Below are 25,659 nucleotides of genomic sequence, written 5' to 3'. Positions count from 1 at the left end.
AAAAGGGCAATATGGAAAATTTTGGTGCAAGCCCGGTCTCTGCTGCAGGCATATACAGTTGTGGCTGACTGAGGCATGATATGGATGCACATTTCTCAGGGTTAGCCTTATAGGGCTGAAAAAGAGATTCCCTTTTTTTGGGAAAGAAACATAGCTCATTCACTACAGAGCTGTGCACTTACCAGGCTAAGAACACTCCTTCCAAGATGAAGTTACTAACACATTCCCCAGTAAATTTTACAGGGTTTTTCTCTCTTCTCCCTTCCCTAAAGGAAGTGTGGCCAGGGTGAGTTAAAGAGGGAAATGTTTTTTTTATGAACTCTCTGAGCATTTACTTTCTGTGGTAACATAGTGTTTAGAGTGTCACCAGGCATCGTTTTAAGCAAATGACACCAAAACTTAGTGCCAATAAGAAATGTAATTAAAGGAAGCCTCAAATTTGTCTTTTATCGCAGCTTTGTTTACACTGGATCTTCAGACTGTACTGTGGAAGCATCCTGAGTCTAACACTTACTCTTCTAGGACTTCAAAATCCTTCAAAATTCAGTTAATGCATTGCTTGCCTTATTTTCAAAGTGTCGTCTCCTACAGATGCAGAACCAGGACCTCTTAATCATCCTTGTCACATCTGTAGTGGCTTTTCTTCCAGCATCTTCTCTCCTAATTTGCATCCTGTGAAAAAAAAAATAAATCACCAGTGGACCAAGGTGAGATCAAGCACTTCCCTGATTTATTTTACCTGATATCCATCTCTCCAGTAGCAAGAGGCAGGTGTTTTCCTTCTCAGATATTAAGCTTTCCTCAAGCCCCATGTTCCCAGTGGTCTAGCTAGGTGATCTCTTTTGCACAGTAGTCCTTCCTCATAATCCTCTGTCCATCCTCCAGCAGAGGAGAAGCTCCCCTATAATTAATACCACTGGTGCTGCCGATGGATTCCAGGCCAATGCGCAGAGTAATTGCTGCTTGAGATTACTTATGACACAAATGTTGACATTCTGTTGGCATAACTTGCAATAATGTATGCAGATTGCATCCTTCTAGTGCCTTAATTATTACTTCTCCACAAGAAATAGTCAGGTTATCCTCTGCTTTGATTTGAAGGAGATAATTCCCCCTTCAGAAGCATGGTTGTTTAGAGAAAGGGGAAGGGCAGGAGGCGAGGGAAGCACGGACTGAGATGCCTTCATCACGGTTTTTCCTCCAGACGGGATGCATTTGTAGCTCAACCTTGGCTACGTCTTCCTCCTTTTTTCTGCCTCACTGTGGGAGTGGGGAGGTCTCTCTCAAGGTGAAACTTTCCCTGGAAAAACACAGAAGTGCTGCATTTAATGAGCCAAGACAGATGTCCTATTCAACACCCAGCAGCATGCATGGAAGTACTTAGTATTTAGTATCTGTAGTGTGATAGTGTCTAGAGGCCACAACCAAGGTTGAGGCCTTGTTGGGCTGGGCTGTGTGTAAAGCACCTAGTTAGATAAAATTCCTGACCTACGAAGTTTAAGCTATAAATTAAACAGGAGGCAGAGTGAGGAGAAAGGAAAAAGCAAAGCACAGATCAATGTGAAAGTCAGCGACAGAAAACCAGTAAATTTAACACCTTACCCCTACAGTTTGCATTTCTTCTCTAGCTAGAAGAGTCTTGGGAAAGCTGACAAATTATTATACAGAAACGCTGTATTCAGACAAGTTTATGACAAGAGAACAACGCAGAGCTCTAGAAATCCAGTCAAGGAAAGGCAGCACATGGCTCAGATTCTCTAACATGTATAATATTATAATTTTATTTTTATAAACTGACTAACACCTGAAGACATTCAGAATAGAAAATGGGACAGAAGAAAATATCTTGCAAAGCATATCCTTGGAGAATACAGTTGCACAGCAACAGAGAATGTATTCCTGGAGCTCTGGAAATAAAACTGCTAAAAACTCATGTTTCAGACATGGGGGAAGGAGAATGCTCCAAGTCTTTGCAAAGCAGGGAAAAAGACATACTTGTGTCTGCAGGAGGACAAGCCACTGCTTTGATGTGCAGATAAACATATATATATATATTTTTTTTTATTATTTTTTTTTCTGGACAAAGTCCTTTCAAATTTTTGAGTTATGCAAAGGTTGATCTGTCCTGTTATACCGACCTTTTATGTTGATTCATTTATTCTGGTATTCTGCACTAGTATCCAGTGGTTTGGAGAAATTATGTCAGTCAGTCCTTCACCTAGACCTGGTTCCTACATGTTAGAGAATGTATGCAGCCAGCAGTGCATAGCTCACACTGGAGAAGGAAAACACCTTTTCAGGTCTGCCCAAATTACTCAGTTAGTTTGAGCTGAGACCTCATTCTCAGGCTTACGTGGCAATTGGTGTTATTGCATAGGGAAATAACTAACTGTCTTAACCAAAAGGGAGCCTGGTGGATTCCTTGTCTTTGTAACCTCCCTGAGGCACAGAACCGTGAATGTCACCCATATTCTGGGTACATTTCCCCAAGCTGCCTTTTTGGTGTTACTAATTGCATCCATGTTCCTGCACGGTCTGATGGGAAGGGAACAGGTCTGCTCAGATTAAACCGAAAGAGCTTGTGAGAAATGAGTCTCCTGAGATAATTGGTGGAGAATAATTGACATCATTGGGAGCATTCTCTTTCTGTGAGTTCTTTTTGGTCAGAAGGGATCGATTTTTCAGGATCGAGCTAAAAATGGAGCCCCCCCCATATCACCTTCTATGATTGTCCCAGAAGCCAATTAACACAAGGAACTGTGGCCGTTCTTTCCTCCTGGGGACTAACTGACTCCAAACCTTAGACTAAAGTTAAGCAATATATCTAGATGCTCTGGTGATCAAGTTCCCCAGCAACTGTAGGCAAAATCAGTGAATAACAAATCATCCCGGTTGAGATGGCTTGAACTCTGCCTTTCCAAAGAGGAGTGAGAGATTTAGAATAGATAGATCTGCTAGATGCCATCTAGATCTAATAGATCTCATTATTTCCATTGGATGTTGCTGACACTGTCCCAAGAGCTCAGCCACAGCTGTGGTCTGGGATGCAGTGCACTCCTTAACATCAGTACTGTTGTGTGCTGGAGTGGAGTCAGCAGCTCAGCAGTAACAATGAAGATGAACAGGATCATAATGTTGGGATATTTTACCCCCTTTTTGGAACTGCAGCTGACCTGGCAGGACTCTACTTCATGAATCAGTTTCATTCTGCCTTATTCAGTAACTGCCCAAACTGCTGCCCGAAGTGTGTACGTGTGTGTGTCTGTGCTTTTTATGTAGCTTTGTGCTATGTAAACCCTCCTCTACGTAGGAGCTTGGCTGAACCCTGGGCCAAGATCTCATTTGCATTTTCCAGGAATATTTTACACGTACTTTCTCACAGATTTGGGAAATTTCACACGCGAGTTTACTCCTCCCATTTTTACCCCTTAGGCCAGCTGCCCTTTCTTCTATTCTTGCCCCCTAAACGCAACCTTTTCCCCTCTCAGTTAATTGCCTTTCACACAGTTAATTTGCCTCACATCTAAGGCAGATAGGGTGAGTGGTGAGTGGGGCAGATCCTGGCCCTGCCATTTGGGGGTTTCTTGGGCTGTCCCTGCCTCATCCCTGCCTGCCCTAATTCCTGCTGCTGCCACCTGTACCTCTGATGGGGAAGCAAGACATGAGGGGTCACCCTGTAGGAAATCTGCACCCCTCCAGAACAAAAAGACAAGTGGGGAGAAAGAAGAGGATGGAGTGGGGAAAAGGGCAGGAGAAGGGTGAAGAGCCAGGGGAAGTTCAGAAAGCAGCCATGAGAGCCTCGCTGCAGCAGCCGAATCCCTCCCTGCCTCTTGGAGCAGACACCTGAAAAGTTGTTGTGGCTCTGGAGGAGGGCTGGCTCCTTCCTCTTGCTCCTGGCCCCAAACCCTTTCCTCTCAGCCAGCCCCCAGCACTGTCAGGGCCATGTGCAACAGCACTGCCCCAGCCCTGGCAGCCGGATGGGTGCTGCCCTCCTCCTGCCCCATCCCCATCCCTTCCCATCTGCGCCGCTCCCTCCTCCTCCGGTGAAACTCAGCCCAGGTTTGTTTAGTCAACCCGAAGCGAAACGCAGCGCGTTGGCCAAAAAACCCTCCATGAAAATCCTGTTAATTTGTTTGATGAGCTGCCTCCAGCTGCAGCCAGACGAATAAACGCTGATTGGCTCTTTTGCTAAAACTCTCCGTAATGAAATGAGCCAGCTCCGTGCCTCGGCTGAACGTGCCAGCCGGGCTGGGCGAGAGGTGGATGCGTGGGGCTGCGTGGGGAAGGGGGGGCAGGAGGCAGGGGGAGACGCGTCTAATGGCATCATTTCCATTTCACAATAGCTAATCCTGCCTAAATCAATGAAGCCCTGGCATCCTAATGAAATTGGGTTGGAACTTGTTCAGTTTATGATGAGCTTTTTAACCTCGGCTTCTTAATTAGCCTGGTGCGGGGTTGAAATGGGAAAAAATGGAGTGTTTTTCTCCCTGGCCCATCTTTCATCCGCAGCACAGAAATGGTGAAATTCGATGCAAACATACTGGGTTTAAAAATAATCTCAGCATTTAAGTCTCTTTGGGGGTGGGGTGAAAAAAAAGAGCACGGTTTCCGTGATTATGGGGCTGACACTTTGCTGGGATTTGCAGGTGTTTCCCAGGCAGGAGGGAATAGGGCCTCAGAGGGTCCTGCAGACCTGAGGAGCAGGGACAAGCCCCTCACATGGACTGTGGGGAGCTGGAGGGGAGGAAAAAGAAATCCTGTCCCATTTTGTGAAATCAGTTTGAACAGAAAAGTCGCCGTTTCTTCCACAGAAATGGCAGTGGTTTGGAACCAGGTGAAATATTGGGATGGGATTTTAGGCAGGTGTCCTGAAGAGCATTTTGATGCATCTCTGAGAAGGAAGAAGACTTGTGGCTATCTAAGCACACAGGGACTGAACAGGTTGAAGGAAGTCGAGATGCTCCTGAGAGGAAAGGCTGAAACCTCCCCAGACAGGAATGCTCCGGGTCACCCAATTAGCTATGTTTTCATTGGGCACAAAGCCTGTTTTCACAACAAGGATGAGAAAACCTCTCTGCAACTCCTTAGGCCCATCCTTTCAAGGGGAAGGAAGGCCAGACATCCAACTATTTCTCTTTATACCCTGGAATGCTTCTTTAACGAAGTCTTACAATACTAGAGAGAACTGGGAGGTCACTGGGAGCCATTTTGACAAACCAGCAGCTCGTCCTCCTCTGCAGCTTTTCTCCCCACAGAGAGAGGGAAGAAAGCACAACTTCTTTTCCCCATCACCCTCTCCAGCAGAATAAAATGTGACTTCTTCCCTAAATAATTCACAGCCTGTCTTCTTCCTGAAAGTTTTGGTTAGTTCAAAATGACACTTCTTACCCTTTAATGCTCTAATGAAATATCCCTCCATGCATAATTTAGGAACTGGCAGCTGGTAGTAGCAGGGCAGGTGTAGTGCTGGCGTCTGCAGGCAAATCCCCTGGCACTGGTTTGTTCCCGAGTCACGGGAGGAGGCAGCACAGGGAGAACCGAGGACAGAATCAGTGCGGAGACGTCCATGCCAAACTTGTGTTTTCTGAAACGGTAAAGTGCATCTGGGAAACCAGCTCTAGTGCAGCTCAGAGGGGTTATCACTACTCCAGGCAAGCAGAAAGGCTTAGGGTTATGTTCAGCAGAGGCAGATTGGGTCCTTGAATAAAGCCTGAGTCTAAGGAAAGGGAAATAAGGTCAAAGCCTTGCTCTGCTGCATGTTTCCTTTGTGGGTTAGGTCAGTGCGACAGGCTCAGATCAGCAAAAGTGCCTGTGGAATCTGTGAGCTGTGCTTCGACTCAGAGGCTCCCCAGCTTTCGCAGAATGGGCCTTCATGTCTTTGTGTCCACAGAAGAGGAATGACTGCTCCTTGTTTTAGTGCTTTAAACAGGGAAAGAACAACTTCTGTTTTCAGAGACACATTTTGAAATACAACAGGTGTTCTATAGCTCCGGGAGCGTTATCACTGTGTTTCAAATTCAGTCTTCAAAATCTTAAAACACTAACTGTCAGCAGCATTCAGGCTTTGTTCCACCCAAGTTCTCCTGTGCGAAATTTACCATTACATTTTGAGGATGTTAATTTTTTCTGGTCATTTTCTGCTAATCAGAGCTTCGCTTGCCCAGCACACAGGGAGAGGTGCAGATTATCCTGTCCCACACTGGCTTTTTGAACAAGGGCGATGATACAACCCCATCCCACCACTACAGTGACATGAAAGAAGCTCAGGATGGATCCAACCACTGCCATGTTGTGCCCAGCAGCAGGAGTATTTCCCACCCTCTATGGCAGATGATGCAAAGCAAAAGCAAGAGAGGAAGATATCCTTCTGGGTGCAAACTACTGGTGGCACTTTTGACTTTTGTTCTTTTCCTGCTGCTCCTGGCCCTGCCTGCAGGACGTAATTAGCCCTGAGCTCCTGTAGCTCCCCTGTGCAATGGCTGTGCGCTGCTGGAGTGCCTCCGGCCATGGGCTTTTCACAGATATTTCATTAACATTCAGAAATGGCACATACTCGCTAATAATCTACCAACATTTAATAAACACAGCCCAAGAGTTTTATAACCTGTTAACTTCCAAGTGGCAATAATTAAACAAAAATGATAAATAATTAAGGCCTAATTACATGGTATCCGTCATTTCATTTTCCAGCAGGCATGTTAAGCGCGTTTGCCACTGGTGACTGGGGGCCCATTCTGCAAGAGCTCAGCTCTTCCTCTGCATGCCCGGATGGAGAGTCAGGTTCCATGCAGCTTTATGGTGGAAAAGAAAGAGGAAAATGTGCTTCATTAGCCGGGTAATTGTCCCCTTCCACCACTGAAGATAATTCCCACTGAGGCAGTTGTATGGCATGAGATTGGGAAGCCAGCAAATAGAGTCATTTATGTCCCATGTTGCTGTGATAGACTGAGTTGCAGGAGGTGGGCCAGATGCAGAAGAGCCACCCAGTGCAGCACACAGAGATACCTCTTTTCACTCTCCACCACTTTGGATCTGGATCTCAAACTGAGATTTGTAAATTGGACCCTATATAATAGGATGTAACAACAACCAACGAATAGACAGATGGCAGGCAGTTGAAACAGTTGTATCAGGATTCAGATTCATCATGAGATCTACAACTGACAAAAATATGCAACACTCTACTCTAGCACCAATTTACAACAGCTGAAATTACCTGCTTCTGAACTGTTTTGGCTGGATATGGAGAACTGTCCTGAAGACAGAGCCACAGCTGGGATGTCTCTCCATAACCTATCAGCTAGAAAATGCAGGAGGACAGAGCATGCATGGAGCTGGTGCAGAAAGGGGAAGGGGTGGATGGCACTGGAGCTCTGCGAGGGTTGGAGTATGCAGCAGGTGCCAGGACAGGACACCAAAGTCCTCAGTGCTTTTAATGGACAAGGATAGATGGCAAAGACTGATACAGGCTAATAAAAGGGGAGATGAGCTGACAGTACAGAAGACTGAAGCTCTCTGTCTGGACAGAGTGCAGGGATAGTGCAGGGCTGGTAAAAGGATCAGGAGGGAGAGCATGCACTAAATCCACTTAGTTATCTGCTGCCAGGGCAGCATTTGTCTGCTACAGGGAATAAATGGCCTCCATTGCTTCGAAAGCAGGGAATTGGTTTAATTGATCTCTAGTGGACCCTTAGTCAAGGAGGAGCCTTGCACATGCTTTAGTTGCTTCCCTGAAGCTGTACATTGAGCTGGTTTGCTTCAGTTAATTTTCAAATGGTCGCAAAAAGCTTCCTGGTATTCAGGCAGCAAATTCAACTCCAATTTTTTTTCAACAGGTTCCAGTTCAGCCCCTTCAGATAGGGGACAAAATTAGATTTTCCCCAAGGAATCAATTTCCTCATTACCCAGCCCTATTCTTTCAAGCTTTGTTTGTCTCTGACAGTCCATTGCAATCCCCCAAATCCCAGCTCTGTCAGCTTCAGCACTGTGGCCCTAGATTACACAAATTTCCTGCAGTGTGGTGTGGGGTGAGGTGCAAACATAGTCCTAGAAGTTTGTTATAACTCTGTGTTTCTATCTGACTCTCTTACTGTCAGAGGGTAAGGGCTAGAAGCCTTTACACTGCAGAAGAGCCTGCTAAAGTCAGAAATCATCAGTCATGCAGATAATAATTCTGAATGTCTTCCACTATTTCTAGGGGTTAAGGAAAGACTGTGATTGCTGGACTTCCCTATCCAGCTTCCAGCAGTGTAGCACCAGCTGCTTAACGAGCTTTTATATTTGGGTTCCAAGGCAGCTATGGATTTTGCTTTCCAATTTATGTTTCTTCCCCAGATAGAAGAAAAGTGAGGATCAGATACGAGTTCAGGCTGTGGCCGCCGAGTTACTGTGATAGCTCTTCTGCAGGAACTGCATGCAGTTTGAGAGCCCACTGCCAGTGCAGAGCAACATGGCTCTTTTGCTGGAGGATAAGCTGGGGTGAGTTTCCTTACATTTGCCATAGTGAAGGAGTTTGCATTGCATCACACGTGGAGCCTCAGCTGAAAAGTGGTGGCTATTAATGTGTGGTGTCTAAGTGCATATTTTCAGGTTTAATAGCTCACTCTGGGTGCTAGGAAGGAAGTCTGAACCAGCATCCCAATGTAATGTTTGTCCTTTTTGCTCTCACTAACCAACCCTACCCTAGCCATTCGCTCATCTTTCAGCTGATATTCAAAACTTTTCTGGGAAACTCAAACTGCCCAGCTAGCGAAATCTATCCTGCAAATCACAAAGAACCTGCAACATCCACCGAGAGCTCAATATTCCCACTTCAGCATCTGGGGAGTCAATCAGGCAAGGTGTTTCTTTACCACCTGGAGCATTACATAAAGAAATGCTGAGGAAACCACCTCACATGGATAGAAAGTAAATTCTCCATGGGGGAGAATATAGTGAGAGAAGCAAGTGGAGATGCATTAGCAGAACAATGCAGATCCTCACAGAAATGGGGGCACATGTCAGCCGCATCCCACTGTGAGTGATGTGTGGTGCTGTGTTCGAGGAACTGAAGCATCGTTGAGCACACGAGATTGTGCAGAATTGCAGGACTGCTGCTAAGTAAGTGGCAACCCCAGGTTGCTGCATAAGGCTACATACCTGGCTTGATGTACCACTGGGGATGTAAGGGCTTATTCTGACCTGACCCAAATCCAGGTGTTCTCATGTTGCTGGGCTAACTTGGGGGATTTGAGGCTTGATGGTACTCACATGTGTGGCTTTTGAATCTGTGGATCTGTTAGAAGACCTCCCTTGGAAGAGGGGAAGAAAGTCCAGTGACAGCTCTCTGTGTTCCCAGCTCTTTCTGTTCTTAACATAGATTATTTGCAAAATGAGGCTGAGGGAATTATTTCTTTTTATATGACACCATATTAGGTAATACCGTAGCCCGAGGTAGATTGCTTCATTCTGCTCCAAACCAAACTTCTTCCCAAGATGGTTTATACAAGGGTGATTTCCACACTCAAGAACTCCCTTAGCCAGAAACACTGAGCTATTTAGAAATGTCTTAAATGCTGATTTTAGGGAATCCAGTTAGAAGTGCCAATGCAGCCTGTTCTGACTTAAAAATAGATCTTGTCTACCCCAAACTGGAAAAATAACAGCATTTTCCCATTTTCCAGTTACCCTTAGGTAGCTGTGTTATCTCAGCATCCATACTTAGTCCAGGTATCAAAGTGCATTAATGTGCTGGAGGATTTCACCCTGGGTTAATGGAGTGGCAAGCAAAATGGGGGCTGCTTAGCACAGCAGTAGTTCCCAGAGCCATGGCGGGGAAGGCTGGATGCTCCACCTGCAAGCAGACGAGAGGTGGTATAGGAAGCGTGACCATTACAGCAGTGCAAATTCAGAGACCTGACCCGCTGAAAAAAGCCCCTGTCAGGGTTGGAAAGGCAGGTTCAGAGCGGGTGATGTTAAATCTGTGAGTGTGCCTGGCCAGGTGCTACCCAGGATGTAACCAGCCTTGCACCTGCTGTTTGGACGTGACAAATGTGCTCCTTGCCAAGAACCTGGCCCCAAGGTTGCAACTCTTTGGTGCAAGACAAAAAAGCAGAAAGTTGCTAGGAGCTATGCTAAGCTTATTTCCACTGCAGCCACTCTCCTGCATGCTCTGCAAAGAGCTTACAAGGACCCAAAACACTGTCACCGTGACAGCGTCCTTTCTTCCTGCCTTATCCCAATTTGCATTATCCGTTCCTCTCACCAGCCACTATTGTACAGGCTCAATTGCCTTGAATTGCTAGAGACCCTGGTCTGTTCTGCCATATATGTTGGTGTCTGGGCATTAAATATTCATTGAATGATTCATTATTTGGACATTAAATATTAATTCAGATGAGGGAAAGAACTGGGTAATTTGTATTTGTTTTCTGCAGATTGTCTTGGAATTGGAACTGTCTGGTTTCGAAAGGGTGGCGCTCAGGGGCAGCTGATTTTTCACTCCTGGCTTTTCTGTGGAAGTGCTTAGTGCCTGTCCTTCAGACATCCTTTTCCCCACTGTAGCTGTCTGCCTGTGCTCTGAGATTAACTTCACTAATGATATGTTTGTGATTTGTTTACAAACCATACAGTTTAAGAAAACTTCCTTCTGCTCCCCCCCAGTCTCAAGTCTCTGTCTCTCACACATGCACACACAGAAGAGACTTCACTTAAGATGCTCAAGCTTCAATATAATTGTTTTTGTTACAGGGAGATGTCTGGTTCTGTTCTGTCTCTTTAAGTGAAGTTTATGGCCTGAAAGGTAATTGATTTGCAATGGTATTTAAGACAAGAGCTGGAGGATACTGCTGTGCTCTTCTGCAATACAGTTGCCTGGAGAAAACCATTGCTAAAGCAAAAACATTGACTTTTTTTTTGTGATGTGGTCTCTTCTGATGCACTCAGCAGGGGTGAAGTTTGCTCTGTTTTTACAGAATTGTCTGCTACTTTTACAAAAGCAGTTTGGACACTGTACAATCATGCGAGTTGTGCTGTGAATTAGGCAGTGGGTGCAGGAACGGAGAGCAGGACACTCCATGCTTTTGATTGCTGCTCACTCCTTTATCCTTTGCCTTGGATTAGGTTTTAGCTTGTTTTTTCCAAGGAAAGGCAATTTTATGAAGGAGTCAGGCAGGGCTGGGGAATCTGCTGGGGTTTAGCCACATGGTGTTTAATGGCACAATTGGAGGGATAAATACATTGGTGATTATGGATAGAGACAATGCCAAGATAGTATTAGGGGGTAGGATTAGAGAAGGTAGACGGGAAGATTTTCCTAATACACCTGAGTCATTTCTACAAGAGGTCTGTCAGAAAAGAACTCTGTAAATTGAAGTTGGCTGCAGACGTGGGAGAACATAAAAGCCCCAAAGTCAATGGCAAATCTCCTTCTGCTTTCAGTAGGGCTTTAATTTCACCTACCCTCTATGGAGCAGAAACACAAAAGAAATTGTTTCTTTTTTTAGCTTAAATAAATAAATAAATAACAACAAACAAAAACAGACAGGACCAATCTCAGTAATATACGTGAGCAACCAAACTCTTCTTTCAGCTCACAGGTCTTGCTAGTATCCCGATCCCCATAACTTCAGAGCACAGTTGTTTCTCCACATTAAAATTATGGAGGACCTGGGATTATTTGCTATTGCAGTATGAACAGTAATAGTCGAGTTGATAATTTCATGCTAAGACTTTTGCCAACAGCTAGGAGATCTTTTCAGGGAGAGACAAACTGCTGAAAATCAATGTCTATGAGCTTTCCAGAAATCCACCTACACAGCTAATCAAGTCTCCCCGGTATAGAGCCCCAGTGAGGGTAACCTTGTGGCTTCAGACTGCTGCATGCTATGAGGAATCTTGTTCTGGAATTGATGCAAGTGGCGTTGATGCATCAAAAATCAGGGTGCAACAAGGACATGGTGACAGTAAGAGTTAGACATTTTTTTAACTTCTCTGATATGTCTTGCCAAGGGAATATCTACTATGCACTTTAACTCAAGTGAGTTTTCCTTCTTATCCCATGTAACTTAAAACTAAGGGAATTTGGCAAATTATAGAAGTTCTCTGCCTCCAAAGAAAACTGAAGTCAGCTCTCTCCAGAATCATGCTTAGAAACCGAGGTACAGATGAGTAAAAACTACCTTTTTCCACTACATTGTAGGTCAAGCCCAGATTGGAAATGTTGTCAAAGATCATTACAAAATGGAAAACACACCAGTGCCTTGTTCTGCCTGCCTGAAGAGGCTGAGTCCCTGTCTGACAAAGTTTGCAGGTACCATTCTGCAGAATCCGTGCAGCACAGTGCTCTGGGGAAGCTGAAGCCCCACGGAGGGAAAGGGATGTATGGAGCCATGGTCCCTGCTTCTCACCACCTGGCCTTTGGGAAGCTTGGCATCCCCAGGACATCCAGAGCTCTTGATGCCTTTTCTTGTTTGTATGATAAAGGACACAGAAGCTTTTGCGAGCAAAGTGTCTGCAAGACCTTTGTTGGACTTTCTGCATTGTTTTCACATATGACTTATTTATAATGATTCCCTAAGCTGACATCTGAAAGTTGTCCTTTCTCCTATTACAGGGAGTGACAGATTCTCCATGCTCCCTTTCCATCTCCACTTTAAGGAGAGGCAACTCCTCCCCACCGTAATCTTTTATATACTCATTGAATAATAACCTTTTCTGGTCATTTACTCAGCGAGGATTTGTCATTCTAATATTTCATTGATCCCATAACATAAAATCCCAAAGATATGCACACAGCTGAGCAGCAGCACACAATTCCTTTGGCAGTATTCACAGCTTAAATATAACTCACACAGTGTAAAAGCAAATAAGTTTTGAAGTAAAGTGTCAAAATCACTCTCTCCCACCACTTTTGGGGACCACTGATTCTGTTAATTAAACATGGGGAGGAGATGAGGGGATTCAAGCAGATCAAAACTCCTCTGTCTCTGGGAAACCCCTAACTGAATCAGCTACAACAGCAATGATGTAAATTCAGGGAAATATAATTTATTCATGCAATTTTGGTCCGTCCTTGTGCCAGTGGCTCCACACTTATCAATGGACTGCTCTGAAAGTTGCTGGAGATGCTCTCTGCCTCCTGCACAGGGCACTGTCCCTCTTTCACATGGTTTTCTAAGGAATGTGCCCACTCTGTCAAACATGCAGGGAGCACTGCTTTTGTGGGATTATGACAGAACCTCCTGGGGAAAAGACAAATCAGGCTTTTTATCTGCTTTTCTGCTTGCCACAAGCTAGTCCCAACTTCCAACCACTAAAGGCACTTCTGCTCCTCTCTGCTCTGTCAAAGGACTTAAGATGATCAATTTATAATGTCTACAGAGTGCTAGGATGAAAAGATGTTCTGAAAATGCCTTGGATAAAAAGAAGCTGTAAAAAAATAATCGTTACCCTGATAGACTGATTACAATCTATTGTGCCACGGATTAGAGGGTGAGTATTTATTCAGCTTATTTTTTTTATTCCTATGTACAGATGCTCTGGACCACAATGACCCCTTTGAAGTCATTATTGGCTCTTGCATCCATGAGTAGCATAGAGGGCACATTAATAAGCTGTGTATAGAAAAAGACAATGAAGTCCCCAAGAAGTCATTAAGAGTCTATTGTGTCAGTCTGACTGTAGCCCACAAAAGATACTGAATCTGTAAGCTAAAAATATCCTTCGGAAAAGCTGTTGACACAGTTATTCTACGTTGGCAGCAACATCCTCCCCACACATACACATGCTACCCTTGCTAATCCTGCTCAGAGCAATCCATGTTCTGGGAATCATGTATTTTGTTTTTTTTTTTTGTCTTGGGATTCAGAGAACTCCAAATGCCACTGTCTCTACTCACAGCTTTGTTAGTGAAGTGCAAGGGAAAATAGGACCATATATTTTATCCCTGTCCTATAATCCCCATTGTGCAAAGTGCTGCACAAATACTCAGCTAGAGACTGCTGTTATATCAAAGGGCTGACAGCTGTAAAGAACAGGATGGGAAAATATGGGAAGGAAACAAATACCTGCTGTGCTTCTGCCCTTTTGGACCCAGTGATGTTCTCATCTCTCAGGATCACTCTTTCCTATGCCAAAGTAAATCTTCAAAAGGCAGGCTTGATCTCACTCCAACAGCAGAGGAGCCGACCTCACATTTTTCTGGTGACACCACCCCTTCTCTGTGCTGGCTGGGACACTTGGAAGAGCTGGTCCCAAAAGCAATGAACCTTTGCCATGGATGGAGCAGCTCAGCTGACTTAGAGCTATCACTCCAAGCTCTCTGCAGGCTCAAGCAAACAGCACCATATTATCAAGGTATTCCTCACAACTACTGGGTTTAGGGGCAATGTTTCTTCTTTTAATGGAAGCTGAAATTTGGTAGTTACTGGTTGAAATCAAGACAGAGAGACCAGTGTATGTTCAGCCCTGATTCTTGTCTGAATAAATCCTAAATTAAGAGGACAGCTCACATCAGCCTTAGTGTACCTATCACTGTTGATACAACAAAATAGTGCAACTCCCTCAAATGGCCCTGTTGTATTATAAAAAAATATAAAAAAAAATATAATAAAAAAAAAAAAAGAATACCAAGGCAGCAGGTTTCCCTACATGCCTATAACTGCTCTGATTCATTCCTGGAAGGGTGTTAGATTTGAAACTTGTTTCATTAGAGGGTTTGCAAAGTCCTCTAATGTGAAGCTGTCCCAACCCTACATGCTCTGATCCTGCAAGAAGGTGTTGCAGAATATAAACCGCCTCTGAAACAAGCAGAAAGAAAGGCGGGAATTGACGTAAAAGCCATGTCTGCTTTTCCCTTTCCTGCTTAAAAATGATAAGGAACAAGATTATTCCTTACCATACTGGGCTGTGGAGTCTCCAATATTGTGTCTAACTCATGCTGAGCAATGTGTATTGATTGCTTTGTTACAGGCTATATTGTTCAGTCCATCACCAATAAAAAGTTTATGTAAAACAAGCGCTGAGGAAAGCCAGTGAGAGAAAGTGAGCCAGAGAGAGTGAACGTACGCAGGGGGTAAATGCTACTTTCCTTTCCAGATATCCTATGCCCAAATTTCAGTTACAAGAATTTATTTTCAATCACCCTGTTTTAAAGCCTTTAAAAGAAAGGTGTTTTTTTTCTTTGTTTGCTTGTTTGCTTTGGTTTGGTTTTCCTACTTGTTCAAGTGTAAATTTTTTAGTTAAACAAAGTACCAAGATAAAAGGGGAAAAAAACACATATAGATACTATATTTGCATATGAAAAGTAGTGGCTGAATATTTTGCTGCATGTAAAGGAAGGGAAAAGGAAAGAATGAGGATTTACATCTGGAAGACAATTGAGCTGGCATGACAGCCTTTAGGTCTGGGTTTCTCTAAACACAGTGCAGGTGATGTGGGGGGCATAACTACCGCCACTTCTCTGCTTCTGAGCAGCTTCTGGGGTGAAAACAATTTCATTTCCATGGCCAAACATCCTGCATGCAATGGTCTTCACTAGGATGACAAATGAAATGTGGCCAGCCTGTGTGAACGCTCCTCTCTGCTAGCAGCTTGACTGAGATCTACCCAATTTGCTTCCTAAACACTGGAACTACCCCCACCAGTGAGCAGGTACAGACGTAGACACAGGTGATTAACGAGGTTTGGGTGATGGAACAAGGCCCCCAGGGGGCTGTTATGGGACAGTACCAACATCACATGGCTCCAGTGTCATGCTGTCCAGTGGGTGCCTGGGCTTGCACCCATCCCCTGTGCATGCCCCAGCCTGGCTCTTTGCAGAGCCCAGCCCTCCTCGCAAGCTGCCTTTGTTGCTTGGTTTCCTTGCACAGCATCACAAGGACATTTATCAGTCTCAGCTCTTGCGGTTCCATTAACTTTTCTTGGCCTCAGACAATAAAGCCATGGAGTTAATTTCATTCATTTAACCAGTGGGAAGGGGGTGGGGGTGAAAAATAGACAGAAAGCATTTTCTTTTAATCTGATGGATACAGGATGCTATACTCTCATCCCCGATACAGCCAGCAGTGTCAGCACTCACTAGCATCTCACGCTTTGCGAATAATGACTCGCTTGGTTCAGTGGTCAAACTGAAGCAAAATCATGGAGCAAAAAAAGCGCTTCAAGGTTATTCTACAAGGTGTTTGGACCCAATACAAAAAGTTCTATTATTATTGTTGTTGTTATTATTATTATTATTATTATTAGTTTAAGGACATTTACAACTATGTCTTTTGGTTTCTTTTCTAACTAACAGTGGATAAAGAGGCCAATATAAAAAAGAAAGTGTCATTTCAGAAGCAAAAGTGGAACCCTTCTGTTAGGAAACAGAAACGTGGGAAAATGTTTTGACATCTCTTTCTGTTTTTTAATTTTAACTTTGTATTTTTACCCTAGCTAAAATTGTTCACAGGCTGAGTCTGAACTGGCAAGTAGTTCAGACGCGTTCCCTGGGTGCTGTAGAGCAGTGAATTAGACATTTGCACAAAGAATGTTGCCTTTCTCTCTTCCCATAATCCTGGTTCTTCTAAGGTGAAATGCAAACAAAAAGCATTGTAGCAGATCACAGAGAAGTGTCTGCTGGAATATCAACATATCAAAACCAGTTTTTAAGAGTGGAATTAGAAGACAAGCAAACACGGAGCATGGAGCATCTCTATTTTTTTTTTGTTCCCCATCATGCAACTGTTCCTTCTCGAGCTCGGAGGCAGCCTGACTGGGCCTGCTTATTGGCACTGTGTTTTGTAGGCAGGATGGTCCTTCAGGCTCCAGGAAAACTGGGGAGTGTGGATCAAGAGTATAACCATGGATCACTAGAGGAGGATGCCAGACGGAAATCAGAGAACAGCGCTTAGCAGATGTGAGAGCAGTGAAAGCAAGAAACAAAGCCCCATTACCCACTATTATTACTAGCCTCCCTCCTCTTGGAATTAAAAACAGGCTATTTAGCTCATTCTAGTAGAACTTTTATTAAGAAGCTGCTGGATATTGGCATTGATATCTTGCTAGTGAACCCACACAGGGACCCTTCTGGACCAAATCCCTTTTACCCACAAAATAAAGGCATTGCTGATCTGTGCTACTACTCACCATTAACCATGCTTAGTTACAAAAGAAAATACTGTCACTGTTTCTTGTGATCCTGCTTAAAATCTTTGGGCAGTTGTCACTGCATGATTAAATCACCTGCTCCATAAAGAAGCTGTTTAATTAATTACAAGGGAAGTCAAATTCTAAAATGGAAAAAAAAAAAAAAAAGAAAGAAAAAGTAATAAAAAAAAAAAGAAAGAAAGGAATAAAGGAAGAAAATAGCCTAAGGGACACCCATGACAATAAAAAATTACTCCAGCTAAGCATGGCATTGGAAGGATACAACTTGCCGTTGACATTACACATCCTGCAATATGCTCTGTGCTGGATGAATAGCCCTGTTGGTCATGTTTGGCTAACAACAGCAGAAGCAGTGAAAGGGCTGCCCTGGTAGCACTTCACCACCACTGAAATGCAGCCACCTCTGGGCACTAAAGTGACAGATATCTGTAGAAAACTGTATGTGCTAAGGATAGAAAGGGAAAACAGAGGGTAAGCAAAGACTGCATCCGTTTGAAAGCAGGGTGATTCAGTACAGAACTCACTCAGACTACCCTGGCAAAGAAAGTGTTTTGTGTTCAGTGGCTTCTCATCCACAAGAATTTCTTAGCCCGTGTTTGTTGCTGCTCTGGTGCAGCTCTGCGGGAGCTGCTGCGCGCAGATAGCTGTGGTCGAGCAGGTGCTTCACGCACAGCTAGCTGAGCCACAGCTGTACCGGAGAAAGGTTTCTCAATCTCGTGGAAATAGGAGCTCAAGAGCCAGATAATCCTTGCCAAAGCCTGACAACTTCCTGTGGCAGATGTCACTTTAGACACAAGCAAGGAGTTATTTTAACCCAGCTAGAGAATCCAGCTTGTGATAGTTTTAACCTGTCTTACATCCACTTGCGGCACCCTTTCTTTGACAGGTGTGGCAAATTCCTTTCATTGAATCAGGAACAAGAGGCTTTTGCTGTGTCTGAGTGAGCGAAAACGCAAATGATTCTCTTCCTAATTAGCCTAATGAGCCTTTTGGCTCTCACATGATGACAAGTAAATGAATTTGCCCTTTCCTTGACAAGTTCTTATGGGAATGATCCGAAGCCTTTCGTAACAATGCATCAGAAGTACAAAGTCATTAAAAACAGTTGTCCAACTATGAAATTAGTTATTGATTAATATTGCTTCCAGACAGCCATATTGTTCATTCAAAAAAAAAGGGGGGGGGGGGAGGGGGGTAAGGGGGAGAGAGAGATGAATTCCAATGTTCATATTTCTTCATGGAAGTAAGCTATTGCAATACACAAAACATTTCAGATCCAGAGGTCCTATCTGTCTTCATTCCTGTGCTCAGACACGCTTTTTCCATTTAAGATACAACGAGGGTCTTAGGCTTAGAAAAAGCACTTGATTACCATAAACATCTTGACTAAACTCAGCTTTCTATCCCAAATCCCAGGTGCAGAGATCAGCTTCTTCTAGAAGAAGCCAAACTAAAATGAGCAGAAGTAAGCTTCATGTGAGTCAGGGGCACTTTGTCATCTCCCAGGCGATGAAGCATGGTTAAAAAAAGAACAGAGGGCTCCTAAAAGTAGCTGAAAGGCCCGTGATCAGTGAATAGAGCCAGAAAATCACTGAGTCATCTCAAGAGCTATTAAGGGCCAAAAGAGTGGTATTAGAGTGAACGTAAGTGCAGAACAGGCTCTGAGAAAAGGCTCCACCTCCACAAGGGCTATTGCCATGGTCACCCAGGCAGGTCAAGAGATGTGTGTTTGCACTTTTGTACCGTTCAGCCTCCATAATCTCCCAGTATTTGAATGGAGAAGAAAGAAAATGGTGGAGGAAAAACAAAACAAAACAAAACAAAAAAAACGATACTTGGAATCACACTAACTAGAAAGCTTCTGCTTTTCTAAGATGGTGCTGGTTGACAAAGGGAAATGACTGACCTCCTACCACAGTGATATAACTTTCTACGTTTAAAGCCATAATGCATTTTGTATTCTTTTCTCTTACACAGAAGTCATGCTTGTCAGAATCTTAAAAAATTCCAAGTACGGTTCATATTTCATTTCACTCTGAGGTAATTGCCAGTCAGCGGTCATTTGTGGGCTGCACTGATCGGAAGTTTTCAAACAGAAGTAGGCTTTTCCCACTTACATACTTACCAAAAACAAAATAAAATCTCTAGGAAAAAAAAAAAAAAGTTTTCTCCTGAACTTTCAGTTCTCAGAGGAGTCTGGCCCACAAACGACACAGTCATAATGTTGCTCCTTCATTACAATTACTTCAGAATGATTACTCTTCTTCTATTTCATCCACAGCTGATTAGTCCCTAGGCTCAATTGCTTTCAAATGAAAAAAAAATCAAAAAACAACAAAAAAACCCCACTTTTTGTGTTTTCACTTCAGTGGGAAAAATTCTACTTGTGATAAAGTAAATAGATTGGTTTTATCTGTGTGGTGTTTAGTTCTGAAAAAATGTAATAATTTTGCTGGTACTGAAATTCTGATTGTTGAGTGTCTTTAATGTGACTATTGTCTATTCTGTTGATTAGAGAAATAGTTGACATACCTGATCCAAACACTCTGGAAGGTTAAAATGAGTTCTGGAAAGCACTACAGATTTTTTTCCTGTCTTTCTCCTCTATGGAAAGCAACTGCTGAAACACCTTGCACATACCTACATACCCATCCATACCCACAAAAATGCTAGTATTTATGCTTTTTCTATCATACCTGGCAGGATCAACAATTGATCAAGAAATGCTGTACTTAAAAGATATCTCTTTTCTCTTACTCTTTTTTTTTTTTTTTTTTTTTTAATACGAGGTATTCAGATAGTTTGGAAAAGTTTTAGATAGTTATTCAAACTGAATCTTATCAGGTTTCCTTCTCATTTCTCATCAAATCTGAAACATGCCAGGCATAATTTAGATTGATATATTTGGCATTTCACAAACCCTTGCTGCATGTCACTCACATCCAAGTGATGGGCACTTCAAAGAAAACCAGGCTGCAGTTTTGAGCACTTCTTTACAAATTTCTTTGGAGCAAAATTTTCTTACTTGGAAGCCCTCTAGTTAAGGCTTGCATTTCTGATAAATTTCTATGCATTATTAACCTAATTGGACCCAAAATATATTCTAAGATTCTCATTAATATTTTTTAACATGTTATGGCATCTTTACCCTTGAGCAGTCAATCGAGTTTTCATCTTCATAAAAATGGGTTCCTCATAATCAGACAATCCAATAATTTCCAGTCCATAAGGTAAATTTCCTCTATATTCTTTTGATTTTGCAGTTTTCTTACTTATCAGCACAATACATTTCACCCTTTGGATTATTTCTCCATAAACCTTTCCACTGTTGCTAGAAGCTACTAGCTGGAAAAGATGCCAACTTGAGCTGGAGGACATGTTGAAGAGATGGTGTCAGGCCAACAGAAAGAAGGTACAGCTCTTAGCATTTTAGCAGGATTGTTCCATTTATTCGTGTAATTTAGACCCTTCACTGGCTTAGATCATCTTCAAAATGGATGAAATACCAGTGGACCATATTGAATAGTAAGTGAACAGTACTAAAGCCCACCAATTGTTAGTCGCTTATCTGTATAACAGTAACATTTTGGAGACTAAAATCTGAATACCGCTGTCTGAGGTGATACAAAACAGAACACGAAAAGGATGACCTAAAAAAAGTACCAGTGTTTGTTAGGTGCTATGGCTGCAATAAGAACAATAATCAGCCAGAACAATTATTGGGTAAAAAAAAAGATTTTTTCATATAAATTCAGAACTCTTTTATTGTTATTATCTAAAATTGAACTATGTAGATTATTTTAAGTGGGTAGATTTTTGTTTTGTATCCATGAAATTGCTACCATATTAACAAGATTTTCCAGACATTAATGGATTGATTTCTGTATAATTGTAACTATATTAATTCATCCCAATTACCTCTAAGTAAAATTTAAATTAAGTTAAATTGGAGAAATTAAAAATGTTTGAAAACCCTGCATGGAAACCTTGAGGCATCATACGATTGTCATTTCTCATCTTTAATATCATTCATTCTGCAACTGAGAAAACAACATAAGTAATCTCAATTCTCCCAAGATTTGTAAACTGTTATTTTTCTGTATCATTCAAATCTAACTTAAAGGTCTCTCCATGAAGCTAACTTGATTTTTTTTTTTTTTGAAAATAGTGTATCTGACTGTTGCTTCCTTTCTGTTTCTTAAGAATCTGATATACAGATGACCCATTTATAATGTGAAGACGTTCAACCATAAAGACAGATTTAAATGCATAGTGGAAGCACTGGCATTGCTCTGATGGAGAGAGAACATTCACAATAAGCATAGTGGAAACTGCTGGCAAGACACCCAGAAGTGACCTCTACCTCCTGTGTTCACCATTGACCCAAAGGCAAAAACACCCTTCTTAGCAAGATCATGGCTAGGATTAGCCTTCTGCAGAGCTTGGTGACAGATCCAGGTTGAGATAGCTTTTATCTGATGCTGGAGAACACATCTCTATTCTGGCTTAGCCAAGCTCTGCATTGCTCATGATTGTACCAGAAGTATTTGAGTTGAAACTGGCTCTAAATGGCAGCTCTTCAATACAAAGTTCTCCCATCACCAGAGTGAGAGAAGCTTTGTGAAAATTTACAGGGTAAAGAGAACTGGCAGCAGAATTGTTGCATGTCAAGGGGGAATTTGAGCAGCTTGATAAAGCGTACACCCGCACACATCAAATCTACGCATGGATTTCTAAGCACAGCTGTGTTTTAGGGATCTCACCACCTGGAATCTCAAGGGGTCTTCTCATCTCCCAGCTGACTACCTCTTCCAAAAGACCCCTCCATAGTTCTCCAGATCTGATTTCTAGATACATCTGGAGCTAGGAGAGGCCTTGGGCTGCATCTCTGTGAAGGTGGTCGATAGGTTGCAAGATTTACTCATGGAGGGTGTCATGTTGCAGACTCCTGGCATTTCATGCCTTCTCTTTTTTTGCCTTTTTCCATTTGCTCTAGCATCTGTAGGCTTCAAGGCTGGCCCAGTGGTCTGCTCTGAAATATAACAGCTAACTAGAATTATCAGAAACTAGATCAAATACTCATTTTAGATCATCCGTGCTCTGAGACGCTTAGATGATGCAGGTCATGCTGAGGAGAACTGAGGAAGCTGTTCCCCTCCCTGCAGCAGAGTCACTCAAACTGAGAGAAGGATGCTCACAGGATGGAGGAGGCTTGGAGAAAGGTTGTTTCTTAATTGCATTTTGGTTCTGGACCCTCTGGTGAACAGAGACACACTGGGAACAAATGAAAGTTTCTGGTGCTAGAGAAAAAAAAAAAAAAAGGAGGAGGAAAAAGTTTTGCCACTTAGAGCAGGGAAATAGTTTGAGGCTATGTTTTAATTAAAATGAATATCTGCGCTATCTTAATGTTATTGCCAGTTAAGTGTAGCAGGGTGATTTAGAGTTCTATAACACAATTATACTCCGGTAATGAAGCTCCGCAGAATTATCCCAGGAATTCAGAATGCAGAAGGGAGCAGTAGCTCTCATTTGTAACCATGTTAGAACCTTTATTGTTACAGTATTTTCTGTTTTGCTCAAAGATTAACTCAGTCGTATTTAAGTCTCTGGTTACATTAAAGAGAAATTGGGAACAGGTGACAGGAACAGTTTTACTACCCCTGCAGCGGGCTTGTTCAAAATGTTCTACCAGCAGAGAGCTGACGGCTTTAACCTGTTCATGCTCTTGGTCTTTTTACGGGGGGTCAGGATGCTTGTTATTAACTATAAGTATCACAAGCAATGTGGTTTTGCACGTGAGGCCTCATATAAGTGAATATTCGAGGAGGGAAGTCTCTATTGATGATGCTTTGACACCTGGCATGAGGCCTTTCAAAGATGCTTTACCCCTTGGCAATGCAGCTGCGTCTGTTTCCTGCAGGCTCGTTTTGCAGCCATGATCTGCATGCTGAGGATGTCTCCTTTGCTTGTGGGCTCCTGATCAGGTTCTCTCCAAGTGCAAACCCCTATGGAAAAGAAGGGCTGCATGGGAACAGGCACTTCCCTGCTCTGTTCTGTCTTCTTCCATATACTTGAAAAAACTTTTATACAACTCCAACTGTTTCCAACACAGCAGAATTTGCACACTTTACAAAAAATGCTGGAGATATGCATTTACACTTACAAGCCATTGAGTTTGACCTCTGAGAAGCACCTGGGTCATGCCAGGTTTCTGTACTTTTGTGTGCTTTACCATGTGGCTGTACCCAGAAACATTCATACTGTCTATAAAGAAAACAGAAATCCAAATGGATTCACCTATCCATGGACAAAAAAACACCGTATTTCTCCACCCCAAGGATTAACTTTGTCAGTCCAGAATGGAGCCAGAGCATGAACCCTTCATGGCCACAAGAAGTCTGAGCGAGATGCTGAATAAGAGTGAATGTGTCAGGGTAGACACACCAAAAATTCATCTCCCACAAGGAGTCCTCACCTCCATCTGAGAAAAGCATGAGGTTTTGTTTCCAGAAACAGGAAAATTGCTTGTAGAAACCAAGACGCCCCCACCATCTGCATTCTTATTTGGATACAAAACCATTTGGCATTGAGGAAAAATGAAAACTGAAACTGAGCTAACTGCACTTGAGTTTCTGACTTGCAGCAAACAGATTAAAAGCAAAAATGAATCAGTACGGTAATACGATCAATCCTCAGGAACACCTCCAAACCCCCGTGGCAGACCCCAGCAGTCTGATAAATCAAAGTGTACAGCCTGTGGATACTGTCTCCCTATCTTTGTTTTTTTTCCACACTTTTATGTCACAGACAGGGTGCAGACTGCTCAAATGAGGCATATCTTTTGGCCTTACAGGACTGTTACTGTTGAAATCTAGCATCATATTCTTACAGATACAGAGATCCTAGCTTCAACCCAGTGACGCTTTCGGGGAAAAAATATAGACTGGATAATAAAAGTATGTTTTATACATTTCTTTCTGTTTTGCTTTATGGTTCAGTTTGAAATAAATTAAGAAGAAAGAATCGCTTTAAATGTGAAATGTGTGTGCTTCTTTTTTTGACATTTTCAAAACTTAATGTTTCTATTTGCTCGCTTGAAACTAATTTTAGTTTGTCGAGTTCTTTCCAGTGGAGCCTTTTGCAATTGTCTTTCCTAGATCTCAGAAATAAGAGAAGCTCTTTCTTTCAGGTCCTGGTCTATTCACACTGAGCTGTGCTTTTCTGCCTTCAGGCCTTCTGAAATATTATCCAATGGGGCAAAATATGGCTCAACATGTGTACAGACCTTGCCTTTCACCTTCAGGTCAGTTCTACCTCTACGGCCCCAAAAGTACAATTCTTCCATTGTTAAGTCTTACCTGAGGAGTAAAGGCTGTCACCTCACAGCTGTGTGAAAACCCACAGCTTAAGTTTCAACTCAAGGAAGAAGCGGACTGTTAGCATAAAAAATAGGTCAGTCTGTTTTCTGCAGAAAATATTTTTTTCTGTAAATCTTTGGTCCCTGTCCAATAGCTTGCTAAAAGCTCATGACCATGGAATAAAGACTAAGGTCAGATGGCCTATAGTTGTGAGACATCATCTCAGGATGCAGGTGTCCTTGGGCTCTGATTTAGGTTTCCATGTGTCTTATTGCATTTGCTTAATGATTTTCTAGGCACCTATGGCCATAGCATCTGGGCTGCTGCCACAAATTAAATGCAATCAGACATTAAATCAAACTGTCTACAGCAGACTGCAGAAACAGGCCTCCTCCTCCTGCTGCCACTGCCAGACAGAAGTAAGCCAGAAATGGTTCAAATTCATGCAGAGGCATTGCTGAAATGATGTATCTTACAGTGCTCCTGGAAAGTCGGTGGAGTCACTGTGAATTACCAGGAAATCCGTGCTCCTGAACTGGAATTCTTCCACCATAAATATCAGAGAAAATAGGGCTTGAAAGTATTTCAAAGCGTTCACATATTCTACTGCCTCACTACATAGGGAACCTGCCCTTGGTCTCCCTTTTGGGTAAAATCTTTGGCATCATTTATGCAGCACAAGACCCTGAGGTTCAGACACTAAGATTTTGGTGGTTTATGGCTTGTTATTAGAGATTTATTCTCCCAACATGAGTACTTGAATTTACAATAGCGCATGTTGAGGGAGATGCATGCCTATCACGAGCCACTACCCAGTGTGAGTGTTCGTGCTTGCACTTATATTTGATCTCATTTGAGATTTTATATTCTGTATGTTACTATTGGAGCGAGACACATACATGACCGTTATCTGCCAGAGTGCTAGCAGCTGGAATGTATAAATTGTCTGGTATAAAGAAAGAGTTACCAAGAAATATTTTCAAACTTGAAAATGTAAATTCAGTGTTTTGAAGTATGAAAAAAAGGCCCCCCTAACACTATGGCAATATGAAATTATATCTGAAACAGCAGCTCAATGATAGTTTGTTAAAATAGCCTGAATAGCCAGATATTCATTAAGTTTAATCCTCTTCATCATGAGGGAGGGAGGTAGAATTTCAGGAAAAGTAAAATC

The 25,659-nt window shown here is 42.7% G+C and overlaps 1 long non-coding RNA gene across 1 annotated transcript in view; it reads right to left on the bottom strand.

Annotated features, from left to right (window-relative positions):
• LOC310885010 overlaps positions 1–25,052 on the bottom strand; it is a 32,114-nt gene extending 7,062 nt beyond the window's left edge. The window contains exons 1-3 of the long non-coding RNA XR_014574494.1: positions 23,014–25,052; positions 740–1,300; positions 564–672 (exon numbers count right to left, since the gene is read on the bottom strand). This is a non-coding gene — a long non-coding RNA (uncharacterized lncRNA). The remainder of the gene's footprint in view (positions 1–563; positions 673–739; positions 1,301–23,013) is intronic.
• Between the last annotated feature and the right edge of the window lie 607 nt (positions 25,053–25,659).

Source organism: Anser anser (assembly GCF_964211835.1).
Source record: "Anser anser genome assembly, chromosome: 21".
Classification (NCBI taxonomy): domain Eukaryota; kingdom Metazoa; phylum Chordata; class Aves; order Anseriformes; family Anatidae; genus Anser; species Anser anser.
The sequence above is the reverse complement of the archived record's forward strand: the minus strand, read 5'-3'. Positions and strand labels throughout refer to the sequence as shown.